We start from the raw sequence: 14140 nt of genomic DNA, 5'->3' as shown, positions 1-14140 counted from the left end.
TAATACAGTAGGAATTGAAAAAGTTTCTTTTATTATTTATTGCAGCAAAGGAGAACACACAGCTGAGAAACCAAGGGGAATGTAAGATTATTATGGTATCTGGGCTTTGATTGGATAATTTGGGAAGAGTGTTTGGGGTGGCAATGGAAAAATTGGTCATACCTTTAAAATAAATTCTCAGCATTAATAAGTATCAGCAATTCTGGTTCACTTAGCCCCGGTGTTGCAGTCATTAAATGCATCAGAAATGGATTGGAGAAACAGTTGAATAGGAAGTTCTCAATAAGGAATCTGACTCTCTCCCCTGTATATGGGGTTCCCATATATACATACATAATTAAATTTGGTTGGTCCACAATTCTCCCTTTTGGTCATAAATCAATTTGAAGGATGCATTAATGATCAACCTTTTGGTCAGATTAGTGTGGTCTCACAGCTTTAGGAAGGCTTATTACTAGTGACATCATGTTGTTGAAATGGTGAGCCCTTGGGGATGGGACAGTGATTATGGGATATCTGTTGAGACTGATAAGGGAAGAACAAGTAAATGGAAGGCATTCAAGTTTTTTGGCCTTCATTGGGAAAAAAAAAACCTCTCTGGATTATTTCTATCCTTTGAACTACCATGATCCAAGTTTTGCTATCAGTCTTATTTTTCTGTATTTGGCATTTAGTATAACATACATAAGCCATTAAGAGAGCATTAATAGTTCTTTTATACATGTTCAGTATTCATAAACAGTTGGACTATATAGAAAAACCCAAAGGGAAAATGTAATTATTGTTATAACTAATATCATTAGCAGACAGATAAAGACAATCAAACAAAATGGATTCTGAGTTCCATAGGTATACAGGCCTTGTTGATATCTTGGATAGCTGTCTACTTGATGTCAGCAGCTTCTCATCCTAGCAGAGTCTTTAATGACCATTGTAGGTGGGGGTGAGTGTCAGAGATAGGGATAGATGTCCGTTCAAGGTTAGGCTCCTGAGAAAGTCCCTTCCAACAGGGTTGGAGAGGTGTCCTTTCCAAAATTCCCCAGCTCTCCAGGTGGCAGTCAATGATCTTTAAAGTCTTTGTCTCCTGGGAGCTCGCCGTGAAAGGAAGAAACTATTTGGCATTTTCTTGAAGTGACTTTATCAAACCTTTGCAATACCATAAGAGGTCTCCTTTTAATAATGTCAGTTCATAAATTCATCTAAGTTTAGCTTAAAGGTACTGTAATGATGGCACAGAGATAGAAAGAACCAACTCACCATCTCGTCTTTCCCATATCCCCAGCTATCAGTTTAATTTACAATCATTATTTACCCATATAATATATCCTAGAAATTTTTTCATTACTTATTTTACAATGCTTTACATGACACTTTCATTTTATAACTTCTATAAGCCTAGTTCATAGAAAGCAAAGTCAATTATTAATATGAACTTATTTTTGTAAAACCCAGGTAAAATGTAAATATTATATTTCATATCAGTAACTCAAAAGACATGTCTGTTTTATTTAAACTAACAAACTTAAACTAGCTTTTATTTACTAAAGATTAATCTTAGATCATGTGAACTTGAAAAGCATTTTGGTTAGTTTCCATTTTTCTGAGAATTTTAGAATGCCCAATCCTTACAAGTGCTTGCCTTTAAATTCATTTTAATAATACCATGCAGAGATAGAAAATTATCTCACTTTTACAACATACATATATAGATACACAAAGAATCAACAGAGACCTTTTAGCCATGAGAAGAACTCACTCATTTGTAAAAGAACAGTTGTATTCAAATTTTGTTTTGGAGGCATTTGAAATTTTTATCTGTCCAAGTTTCAAATGAACATCCCCCTTCTGAAATAAGAACAGCCATTTTTAATACCTAAAAAAATTGGGTTGACACCTAAATGACATCATAGGTTGATCCATTTATCTAAATCCTTTCTTTCTTTTTTTTTTTTTTTTTTGAGGCCTGACTAGTGTGGCTTAGTTGTTTGGGCATCATCCCACAAAGCAAAAGGTTGCTGGTTCAATTCCCAGTCAGGGCACATTTCCGGGTTCGGTCCTGGTCAGTCCAATCGATGTTTCTCTCTAGTATTAATATTTCTGTTCCTCTCCTTCTCCTCTAAGAATAAATAAATAAATATCTTTTAAAAAAATAAATCTTTTTTTTTGAAGGTTTGAGAAACCAATTAAATGTTTTCCATTCAGTTCACCTAATTTTATAGCTGGCTTTTTTTTTTTTTTTCTTTTCTCTTTTTATTTAGCTGTTTTTTCTTTCTAATTTTGTGTGCAAACGATTAATTTAGAAGTATCAAAGGATCCTCTCTTGGTCATCTTAGTATTAATTGGAGACTGTTGTGGGGCTTGGTGCCTTGCAGGCACAATTCCCCATGTTAATTTTGAGATGTGTGGAGTCTGAACAAACCTCTAGGGAAAACCAGCCTTTACATGCATGTCTCCAGATGAGCCAAATGTCATGAATGTCCCCGTGAATACTTCACACCCCAGAGGAAACTTTTCCTCATACAACCCCACAAAGAACCTTAGTCACCTAAAGATATATGAGAAAGGACCAGCAATAGCTTAAAAGATGCCACCAGAACCATGATGCTTTCCAAGGCAAAGTCTCTCTGTCAGAGTGAACCCATTCTAAGGATCCCTGCCCTTTTCCCAGGGGTCTACCAGCTTACCCAGAATTGACTGCATTACCCCACTGGTTGCCTTGTGGTTCCCATTTCTGCCACTCCATATTCAAGGATCTGAAACAACTGTCATCACCCCACTGGCCATTTGAGTTGGAGAAGTTCTGTCTCTTTCAAAGCTAAAGAGAGTTGGGTCTCTCATTTAACCCACAAAAGATTTTGTTTAGCCTTTCAGTAAGCGATTCAATTAAAAAGCTAAAATTAAAAGTAGAAACCCAATTTTGTTTCCTTTTCCCTGGTTATCTCAACATTTATCCACCTGGATGATTTTCTAAGAACAATTTAAATAACGTCATGGCCTGCTATTTAAAGCAAGAAGGCCCACAATTCCAAGAAAAGACTCAAGTTCACCCAGTGCAAACTGGGGAGCTTGTGGGGTACAATGGGCTCTTGCTTATACATAGCGCCAAGTCAGGGTCTGCAGGGTGGTCCTGGGTGGGCTTCTTGGAATTCTACTGCATTACACCAAGTAAATGTGAACTTAACAAATTTTCAAACCTATTTTAAGGGTTTATTTGATCTAAGCTGATGAAATATGCTGGGGAGCAAGATCTTAAAGGCTCCAGAGAATAACAGTTTTGCAGTTTTTTAAAGCAAAACAGGGATTGGATTTCAGGATAGTTAAGATTATGTGCTCTCAAAAAAAAAAAAAAAAATTATGTATTCTCCTGAGGGTGATCATGCTTTATTTAGAAGGATGGGTCTAAGATAGGGTATTTTAAAGGTGTGTTAACCTAGATACACATAAACAATGAAGAGGGCTTGCTTAAGGGAAAAATAAGCCTTACTAAAAAAAAAAAAGATTATGTCTGGGGCGTGACTACCCATCATGACCTGCCCAGTTAGAAATTTATGATTAAATCATCCTGTGGGGTTCCACAGAACCCCTTTTCTTCCCAGAGTAGTTAACATATAATTTTCTTGAAGCCTTAATCAAAAGCACTAAATGCAGAATAAACTAATATAACCAGCTAATTTCTTTAAAAATTTTTTAAATATCAGTGACATTCAATATTATTTTATATTAGTTTCAGGTGTACAGTATAGTAGTTAGTCTTGTACCCACCTGGCAACATTCATAGGCATTAAAATATTATTATCTATTTTCACTATGCTGTATTTTACATACCCATGGCTATTTTGTAATTACCAATTTCTACTTCTTAATCCCTTCACATTTTTCACCCAGCACCCCCTGTCTTCCTTCCATTTGGCAACCATCAGTTTGTTCTCTGTATCTATGAGCCTGTTTCTGTTTTGTTTTTTCATTTGTTTTGTTCTTTAGATTCCACATATAAGTGAAATCATGTGGTACTTGTCTTTCTCTGCCTGACTTATTTCATTTAGCATGATACCCTGTAGGTCCATCCATGTGTCGCAAATGGTTAAGATTTCATTCCTTTTTATGACCAAGTAAAATACTATGGTATATATGTACCACATCTTTATCCTATTGTCCAGTGGTGGGCACTTAGGTTGTTTTCATGTCTTGGCTATTGTAAACAATGCACTAAAAAAAAATGTAGATCCTGCTACTTTGGGGTGAAAGGCTCTAAAAATATCAATTAAATTTATCTGGTTTAATGTGTCAATTAAGGCCACGGTTCTTTTGGTTGTTGTTTATTTGCTTTTTTGTGTGTGTGTGTGGCTGATTTTCGGTGTGGAAGATCTATCCATTGATGTCAATAGAGTGTTAAAAGTCTCCTACTACAACTATATTACTGTTGACCTCTCCCTTTTTCTGTCAATATTTACTTTATATATTTAGGTACTCCTGTTTGGGGTGTATAAATGTTTACAAGGGTTATATCCTCTTGTTGTATGGATCCTTTTATCATTATAAAATGTCCTTCTTTGTCTCTTATTATAGCCTTTGTTTTAGAGCCTGTTTTATCTGATATAAGTATTGTACCCCTTTACTTTCAGTCTCTGTGTGTCTTTCAATCAAAAGTGGGTCTCTTATAGACAGCATATGTATGAGTCTTGTTTTTTATTACAGCATTTAATCCATTTACATTTAAGGTGATTATTGAAAGGTATGTAGTTATTGCCATTTTATTATTCATATCTATGTTCTTTTTTTTCCCCTTCTTCTTCTTAAAAAAGTCCCTTTAACATTTCTTGAAATATTGGTGTGGTGGTGATAAACTAGCTTTTTCTTGTCTGAGTTATAGTGAGCTAACATTGAATTCAAAAACAATATCAAAAGCGCAGAGCCTATATGGAAAAACTAAAACCAAATGTATCTATTTTAGAATCATAGTTAAGTAAGAAATATAGTACCCTGGACAAAATTTGATTGATCAACAAGTTGTTTTGTGTGAACTTCTTCAAAAAATTAATAAAGTGAATATATGTTGTTGACATGGTCCCCAGCATTGACGCCTAAGTCTGGTAATTTCATTCACCTAAGCATCTCTTCAGAGGACTGGCCAGACCCCATTGCACACAGTCTTGGTGCGACTGTTGGTTGAGGTGCCAAAAGCTTTCCCAGCTTGAGCTGTACCTCTGTCCAAAGCAAAAGCCTTTGAAATGATTAGTTCTGGTAGAAGAACCCTGAGGAGAGTCCTAGACTGCAGACTACTATGGTTTCTATCATCTCCAGGACCTCATACTTTTTCTTTTCATTGAAATCTGTGAGCTATAGCATTTGAAACTACCTTTTCCCTTTAAGTTAGAAGGTGTCCATTTCTGTTGCTGCAAACCAAGAACACTGACTTAGAACCATGTATCTTCCTTCTTTCCTTAAGCCCAGCTTAGGTTTTTGAACTGTTGCCACTCCCATCCCCAACTCTTAAACAGAGAATTATAAACACATAATACTTGGAAGTTTGGAGTAAACAGTCAGTGTCTGGGAGGCCGTTATATAAATGATATTGATGGGGGAACTCAAGGGTTAAAATTTTTTAGCTTTAGTTATATAGTTAATAGGCTTGGTGTTTAATACATATAGAAAGCTGTTGTTCCAGGAACTGGAATGTGTGACTAGACCTACCCTGACTCCAGGAGGACCACAAGCAATTCGACCTTTGTGCCCCAGGAGGACTGCAAGAGATCAGGATGGTATCTGAGCCATTGTGCTCCAGGGAGAAAATGTCCAGATACAGATAAAGAATCACTAGGATACTAGGAAAATGGTCAGACTGCAACTTTCATCTGACCAGCCTTTCCCCCTGAATTCTAAACCTCTTACTTACACTTTTCTTCCCCTTTTAAAAAGGTTGGCTTGAGATGTGATGTTAAGATGGTTTATAGGATGCCTAACACACTGTTGTCTCAGGTTGCCAAGATCTGAATAAAACACCCATAAAGATTCAACTTTTGTCTCTACTTATTGGTTTTGGTAGTGACAGGCAGCATAAACACTGACGCTTCCAGTTTCATATTCTGGCAACTCCTTCTGGGGCAGCCTTAGGACTCTCCATTAAGTATGTATATTTGGCAGGGAGTCCCATTGGCTGCCTGGACTGGGAACCCCAGGGTGCAGATTTGGGGACTCCCAAGTAGCTGCCAAGTGATTTCACTTGGGGGCTCTCCTTCTCTGACTCTTGGCACACTCTGTCGTCTTCACTTTCCATTGAATTGCTGCACTTTCTGGTTCAGGATTACAGTCCTGGGTTACAATTTAGATCAGTCGTCAGGAGTTAAGGTGCCTTCTGGTTTGTTTTGTATGATATTACATAGCTCTGTCTGGTAGAAGTGGTGCAGGGAGAGCCTCTATTCCAGGAAACAGTCCTTCAGAGTAAATTTTGGCTGATTGGTTGACCTATGCTTATAAACTTATAACTGAAAAGAAAATGATTTTTTATTGTAATACTGCTTGGTTTATGTATAATCTGGACTCAGGATAGCACTGGCCACTGAACAGGTCTTTAAATTACTATACCATATGCAACTAGAGTTGTTTTGTCAAAAATCAGGGAAATGTAATGAAATACCTTATGTACAGGCCTTTATGACTTTACATAATAAAGCTGCAGGATTAAAAGGAAATAGATTAATAGTCCAGAGAAAATGGACTTTGCCTGTGGCAGATAGCAGAAGCTCAGAAGAGAGGGACCAGGAAGATCAGGATGTTTTGGCTGCTACAAGCATGGTCAGGGTTCCCACGGTCCCTCCAACCCTGGGAGGCCTTTCTACTTACTTGGCTGAGAGAGCTCGAGGAGGTGAGTCTGAACTGGTCTCCCATCTTGAACACATCAGGGAACAAAATTCAGTGGAGGACAAGCCCCTACCAGGGAGTGCAATACCTTTTTCAAAGACTTCCAGTGGGAGTATGACCAGAGGGTCAGCCCACTGGATATTGTTGGGCACGTACTCCATTTTCTACATCAGATCTGTTAAACTGGAAGAACTCAAATCCTTCCAATACGGATGATCCTATTAAAATGACTAAGTTATGTCAATTTTTTCCACCCACCATCCCAGAGGTTGGTATTGGATAGGCAGTTGAAGAGACTTGGAGACTGCACCAAGAAAATCCAGATGGCACTGCCAACCCTACCAAGGCACTAACTTTAACCAAGCCCAGCTAGGAGCCTGATGAGAATGGCCTTCCTCTATTAGAGCATTATAAGACATGCATTCTTGAGGGACTGAAGAAAGGAGTTCCTAAGAAGAAAGGTCTGAATATGGTACAGATGGTACAACAAGAGCACAGAGAGGATTTCTCTGAATTTCTTGAAAGAATCTACCAGGCGTATAGAAAGTATACTGATTTGGATCCACAAGCCCCTGAGAATACTAGAATGATGAATATGACCTTTATCTCTCAAAGTGCACGTGACATCAGAAAGAAACTTCAGGGAGGAATAGGTATAAATCTTTCTCAATTAGTAGACATTGCCTTCAAAGTTTATAATAGCAGAGTACAGAAAGGCCTAAGTGGCCACTATTTTCTTGGAACAGGCTACAGGAAAATTTCATGAGGCACCCAACTCCCATCTAAAATGCTTGCTACCAATCAAAACACATATTGCAAAGGAAAGGGGCACTGGAAAAATGGGTGCCCTAAGCAAGGAAAAAGAAAGTCAGAGTCTGAGAACTTGAGAATCATGCTGGGAAAAAGAAATAGCTCTGATGATGAATGACAGGGCCCAGAGGTTCTCTCATTATAACAACCTATTAAAGTAACTAAAAGGAAAACAAAACAAAAAAAACCTCAGGTAAAACTAACAGTGGGGGAACAAATTATAGACTTCTTGACTGATACCGAAGCAACACACGCTAGTCAATGGACCTCTAACTGTGTCCTCACAGCAGGCTGTTACTGCAACTGGAATTTCTGGAAGCCCTGAAAGCTAATTTTTCTTGAAGCCATTCACATGTGCTGTGGGAGATTTGGTTTTAAGTCATAAATTTTTATATATTCCTGAATGTCCAATTCCTCTTCTGGGTAGGGACCTGCTGTCCAAACTATGCTCAGATCACTTTCTCCCCAAAACAACAATTCCACCTATAGGTCCCTTCAGAGCAGTTCCTTATGAAACTTTGAGAAGAAAAGTGACCTTGGCCAGAAGAAATTGAGAATCAGGTAAACCCCATTGTGCGGGCTGCTGGAAAGCCAAGAAGGACTAAATGAGCCTTTCCTATTAAAATGGAACTAGTTCAGGGGTGTGGAGTCCCAGTAAGAGTCAGTATCCCTTGCAGAAAGAGACCCTAGAAGGAATACACACAATAATTCGCAAGTTTCAGGAATATGGACTCATTAAGCCCTGCCACTCCCCACACAACACAGACATATTGCCTATTAAGAAACCCCACTTAGAGACTTCCGGCCAAGATGGAGGCTTAGACGGACACGCTAGGTCTTCCTCTACAACTATAGAGGAATACAACTACTTCAAAACAAAGGATAACTAGAAATTCCAGAAAATAAAACTACACGGAAGCCCAACATATGAAGTTATAAACCAGCGGTGCCATTTGGGCAGGTAAGAGTTAAAGAAGGCAAAGCTGATTGCGGAGCGGCGGGCGGGGCGGCGAAAAATCCCGGAGGCAATCAAGCCCCTGGCGTGCGCGACTCCAATCAAGCCCCTGGCGTGCTCGACTCCGGGCGCTGGGGAGCAGCCGCAGCATCGCCTTGAACAGTGAGGCCCAGGGGGGCGGGAGGACGGATCCCGGTCTCCTAGCTGAATAACTGTGTGAATCCATCTTGGACCCCCGCCCCCACAGAAAGCACCACAGGGCTGCGAAATAGGTCGCGGACAGGCAGGCGCCGGCCGGTCGCTGATTTGTGACGCGTACACAGGCACTGCCCCCGACAGCCGGCCCAGGAAAACAAAACGCATCTGTCAAAATGTGGCAGACAAATATAGAGATCCCGGTGGCACAACTCACCAGACAGCAGATAGAGAACCTGACAGATGAACAGATAAGAAACCTGTCAGAGGCTCAGTTCTGGGCCATTGTTATCAGGTGGCTTACAGAATTCACAAAAGAGCAGGAAAAAGATATGAAAGAAGCGAAAAACTTTCATAACGAAAGGAACAAAACCACATACGAGACAGATGGTGAGGAATCCAGAGTTCATTTCAACAAACTGGAATATGGAGAAGGAACAAGCAGTCAACCAATGCAGCGAGAGGAAATAGGAAGCAACAATGAGAGGATCAGAAACCTCTGGGACAGCTATAAAAGGCCCAACATAAGAATCATTGGTTTGCCAGAGAATGAGGAAGATGAACTAGAACTTGAAAAATTGAGTGAAAATATAATAAAGGAGAACTTCCCAGACTTGGGGAAGGGAATAGACATGCAGGTCCAGGAAGCAAGGAGAGTTCCCAAGAGACTGGACCCAGGGAGAACCACTCCAAGACACATTATAATCAAAATGTCAAAAATTAAGGATAAAGAGAGAATCTTAAAAGCAGCAAGAGAGAAGAAAAGAATTATGTACAAAGGGGTCCCAATTAGACTATCAGCTGACTTCTCAAGGGAAACACTACAGGCAAGAAGGGACTGGCAAGAAATATTCAAAGTAATGAAAATCCAAAACCTACAACCACGAATACTCTATCCAGCGAAATTGTCATTCAGAATAGAAGGACAGAGAAAGTGTTTCCAGGACAAAATAAAACTGAAAGAGTTCATTAGATCCAAACCACTGTTATATGAGATGTTAAAGGGACTGGTTTAAAAAACAGAAGCTAGGGAGATGAAACAAAGGCAAACGAAACAGGCAACGAGAGTGGAAAAGGAACTGTGGGTAAGGGAAGCATAGTGGGGGGAGGTCAACAGGGAGGGGGAGTGGGGAGAGGGAGGGAGATGATATAGGAATTGGGGATCATGGTAGGAGGGAATGGAATAGACGGAGAGAGATTGGGAGGAACTGTATGCACAACTAATGGACATAATCTAAAAGGGGGGGACAACTGGAGGGAAGGGGGCCACCGGGTGGGGGGGAGCAGAGGGAAGGGAAATTGGCACAAATGTAATATTTTAATCAATAAAACACATTAAATCGGAAAAAAAAAAAAAAAAAAAGAAACCCCACTTAAATGAGTATAGAGTTGTACAAGATATAAGGGCCATAGATGACATTGTACAGGACATTCACCCCACTGTCCCAAATCCTTATACTTTAGTGAGCAGTATACCTGGGGACAGCCTCTGGTAATTGTTACTGGACTTAGAAGATGACGTTTTTTGCATTTCTGTTAATCAAAATTCTTAACTTTTGTTTGCTTCTGAATCCAGATCTTGGGTCAAGACTCAGTACTGCTGGACATTCTTACCACACAGTTTCAAGAACTCCCCCATGATTTTTTGTGAGGGTCTGAGGATGGAAACATTTGTTTGTCTTTGTTGATACCTTTTCAGGATGGGTAGAAGTCTATCCTGCTAGAACTGAGAAATCCTCAGATATAGTGGAAGCCCTGCTGAAGGAAATAATTTCTTGCTTTGGACCTGTTTTTGTTTCAGAAGGTTAGTAAATTTTTAGAAATCAAGTGGAAACTCCACACCACCTGGAGACCTCAAGTTTCTGGGAAGGGAGAGAAGATGAATCACAACTTGAAGAAAAATATAGACAAACTATAACAAATAAATAAATTATTATTATTTTTCTTTTTTAAAAAAGAGTGACTCCTTGAAGTGAGATTCAATTGAGTCCTTATGAAATTGTGTATGGATGACCATTTCAGGCTATAATTAGGGTGAGAGATATGAATGTAGATCAGGAAGTGAAGGTAAAGAGTTATGTATAACATTTAAGTCAGACCTTAGCTATAATTAATTACCTCATTTGTATTAGTTGTCTCTCCCCCACTCCCAGAGTCACTACATTCCTTAGAGCCCAGAGATAACATGCTACTCAAGACTTGGAAGACAGGATCCCAAGAAACCCAACTGGAATAAAAGTGGGCTGGACCTTATGATGTCCTCCTTGCCACCCCAACTTTGGTGAAATTGGCAGGAATTAAACCTTGGATTCATCACCCCAGAGTAAAGAAAGCAACAGAACAATGGACCACTGAACCACAAGAAGACCTGAAAGTTATCTTTTGAAAATAATGACATATTTTTTTCATTACTTTTTATTTAACCTCATGTTATGGAGAACTTATTCATTTCAAATGAGATGAAAATATTTGGGTATATTTAGCAAAAAATGTTTTAAACATTTCTGAATTTTGTCTTGCAGGAGGAACTTATTTATGTCAGACAAATTTTCACTTCATGTCTTGTAGCTGTTTTTACTCTCCTGGAAAGCCTTCAAAATTATACTTTGTTTCAGCATATCAATAAGACCATAACATACTCTGATATTATAATTAGGGACCAGTGGTAACTCTAAAGGATGGGAAAATGCTTTCCTTAAAAGCCACTAATGTCTCCCCATCTGGAGAGTGTGCAATTTTTGTCTACTGTACTAAAAATTGTTTTACTCTTTCAACAGATGTGGAGATGAATTGCACCACCACCACTAACGTATCTTATCCCTTTGGTCACCTCAAATTGCCTAAAGGATGGTTTCTAATATGTGGGAGAACTGTTTACTCCTACGTCCCAGCAAACAGTTCTGGGGGACCATGCTCTCTAGGAAAACTGGCAGTGTTTATGCCTCAGAAGCCCCATATCACCCAGGCTTGATGGAAACTCTTTCTCCCTTGAACCTGAGTGTAACAATGATTTGCATCTTTTTAGCCCTACTGAATATATATCTTTGATTATGATTGTAATGTCAGTCATGGCAACCTCTTTGAATATAGAAATACCTAAATTAGCCTGCATAACGGTAAAAGCTTTGAATGCCACCTCTGAAGCCATTAGTGCCATCAGTCAAGAACTAGGACAAGTTAGAGAAGCAGTATTAGAAAATCATGCAGCTATAGACCACCTTCTTTTAATACATAATCATGAATGTAAAGAATTTAAAGGACTATACTGTTTCAACCTGATAGTTCATAGCTCATAGAGCATGAAGTAAAGCAAGTAAATGAAGTGGTGTCCAAGATAAACAAAGAGAGGGAGTCTTTGGTATTAATTTGTCTAAACTAACTTGGCTGCCTAATATTTCCAGTCTTAGAAAGGCATTTGTTGTTTTCATTCTTTTTATCTTTTTCAGCTTGTTGTTGCATATAATGTGCCCCCTTATGTGGACCTGCAATTAAGTGTATTCCAAAACTCCTGTGAGACTTTCTAATGCTAAGATACGTGCTCAACAGCAAAATGATTACTTCCATATGAAACTAATCTCTTAGAACTAACAGTGGGGAATGATAGGGGAAGTCAAGAGTTAAAATTTTTTAGCTTTAGTTATATAGTTGATAGGCTTGGTGATTAATACATATAGAAAGCTGTTGTTCCAGAAATTGGAACATAAGACTGTACCTCCCCTGACTCCAGGAGATACACAACCAATTCAACCTTTGTGTCCCAGGAGGACTGCAAATGCAATCAAGATGGCATCCAAGCCATTTTGCTCCAGAGAGAAAATGTCCTGACTGTAAATAGATAATCGCTGGAATGATAGGGAAATAGCTGGACTGCAACTTTTATCTGACTAAACTTTTCCCTGAATTCTAAAACCCTTACCTCCTTTTCCCTGAATTCTAAACCCCTTACTAACACCTTTCTTCTCCTTATGAAAAGGTCAGCTTGAGTTGAGATGTTAAGATGGTTTTTAGGATTCATAACCCACCATCTCAGATCACCAGCCATCTGAATAAAGTGCCCATAAAGATTCCATTTTTGTCTCTACTTACTGGTGTGGTAGTGACAGGCAGCATGAATGCTGACTTTTCTGGTTTCAATGTAATCCTGGCCAACAAGCTCTTCAGGTCAGCAAGCTCAGAATCAAGGCCTGACCTCAGGAAGGACCTGGAGCAAGAGGCTAAGGATAAAAGGCTGGGTAGTTAAAAATAATTTTTCTTATGTCTTTCTATAAAATTATTCTGGCTGTACTAGTAATCAAATCAACATGAGACAGATTAACAAGAGAAAATGACCAAATTTATTATATATAATTTATAATATATATAAATTATATAATTTTTCATTTTTATGTATAATTTTTATTATATATTATATCATATATAATTTATAATATATATACATATGGGGGTTCCATAAGGATATGAGATCCAAAGACAGATTGGGCAGTTATGGCTTATATGCCATCCTGAGCTAAGGAGAAGGGGGTGAGGGATTGTGGTTTTGGACTTAAGAGCAGGAAGGCAATTCACACGGAGATAGAAAAGCAAATGTTTGGTAAATAAATGTTTCCTGGACATCTTTAACAATGGGATACAGGAAGGACTTCGATCAAATGGGTCTTGCTGGGTTTTGCTTCATCACGTTCAGTTCATATTAAACAAACTACAATTACCTATGATGATAGCTTCCTTCCTGGAGCAGGTCCTCTAAGTTCTTTTAGGCAGTTAGAGGGAAGGTCAAAGTTTCTTTATGAGTCTTTTGTTTCTTAAATATAACCAGCTTAAAACAATCAATATACCAAAAGACATATTTTGTGGTGGCAAACTCTTCCTCCCCTCAAGGCCCAAGATAAAAATTATGTTTACACAACAACCTGGATGTTTATATTAGCTTTATTCACAATTGCTAATACCTGGAAGCAACCAAGATGTCCTTCAGTAGGTAAAAGGATAAACTAGTACACATAGGCAATGAAACAATTCAGCACTAAAAAGAAATGAGCTATCAAACTATTAAAAGACAATGAAAGAACTTTAAATTCATATTACTGAGTGAAAGAAGCCAATCTGAAAAGGCTACGTACTGCATGATTCATTCTGGGAAAACCAAAAGCATGAAATGGTAAGCTCAAGGGTTGTCAGGGGTTAGGAATGAGGGGGTGAGGAGGTGAATAGGGAGAGCACAAAGGATTTTCAGAGTGGTGAAACTGCACTGTAGAATAATGATGAATACATTTGTCTAAACCCATAGATTGTATACCACCAAGAGTGAACACTCACTTTGGA

The 14140-nt window shown here is 38.7% G+C and overlaps 1 pseudogene; it reads left to right on the top strand.

Moving 5' to 3' along the window:
* The first annotated feature begins 6651 nt into the window (after window positions 1-6651).
* LOC150021220 (uncharacterized) lies at window positions 6652-13141 on the top strand (annotated as a pseudogene).
* Window positions 13142-14140: the final 999 nt, after the last annotated feature.

This window comes from Furipterus horrens, unplaced genomic scaffold (assembly GCF_987537825.1).
Source record: "Furipterus horrens unplaced genomic scaffold, mFurHor1.1.pri manual_scaffold_1, whole genome shotgun sequence".
Lineage (NCBI taxonomy): Eukaryota > Metazoa > Chordata > Mammalia > Chiroptera > Furipteridae > Furipterus > Furipterus horrens.
The sequence above is the reverse complement of the archived record's forward strand: the minus strand, read 5'-3'. Positions and strand labels throughout refer to the sequence as shown.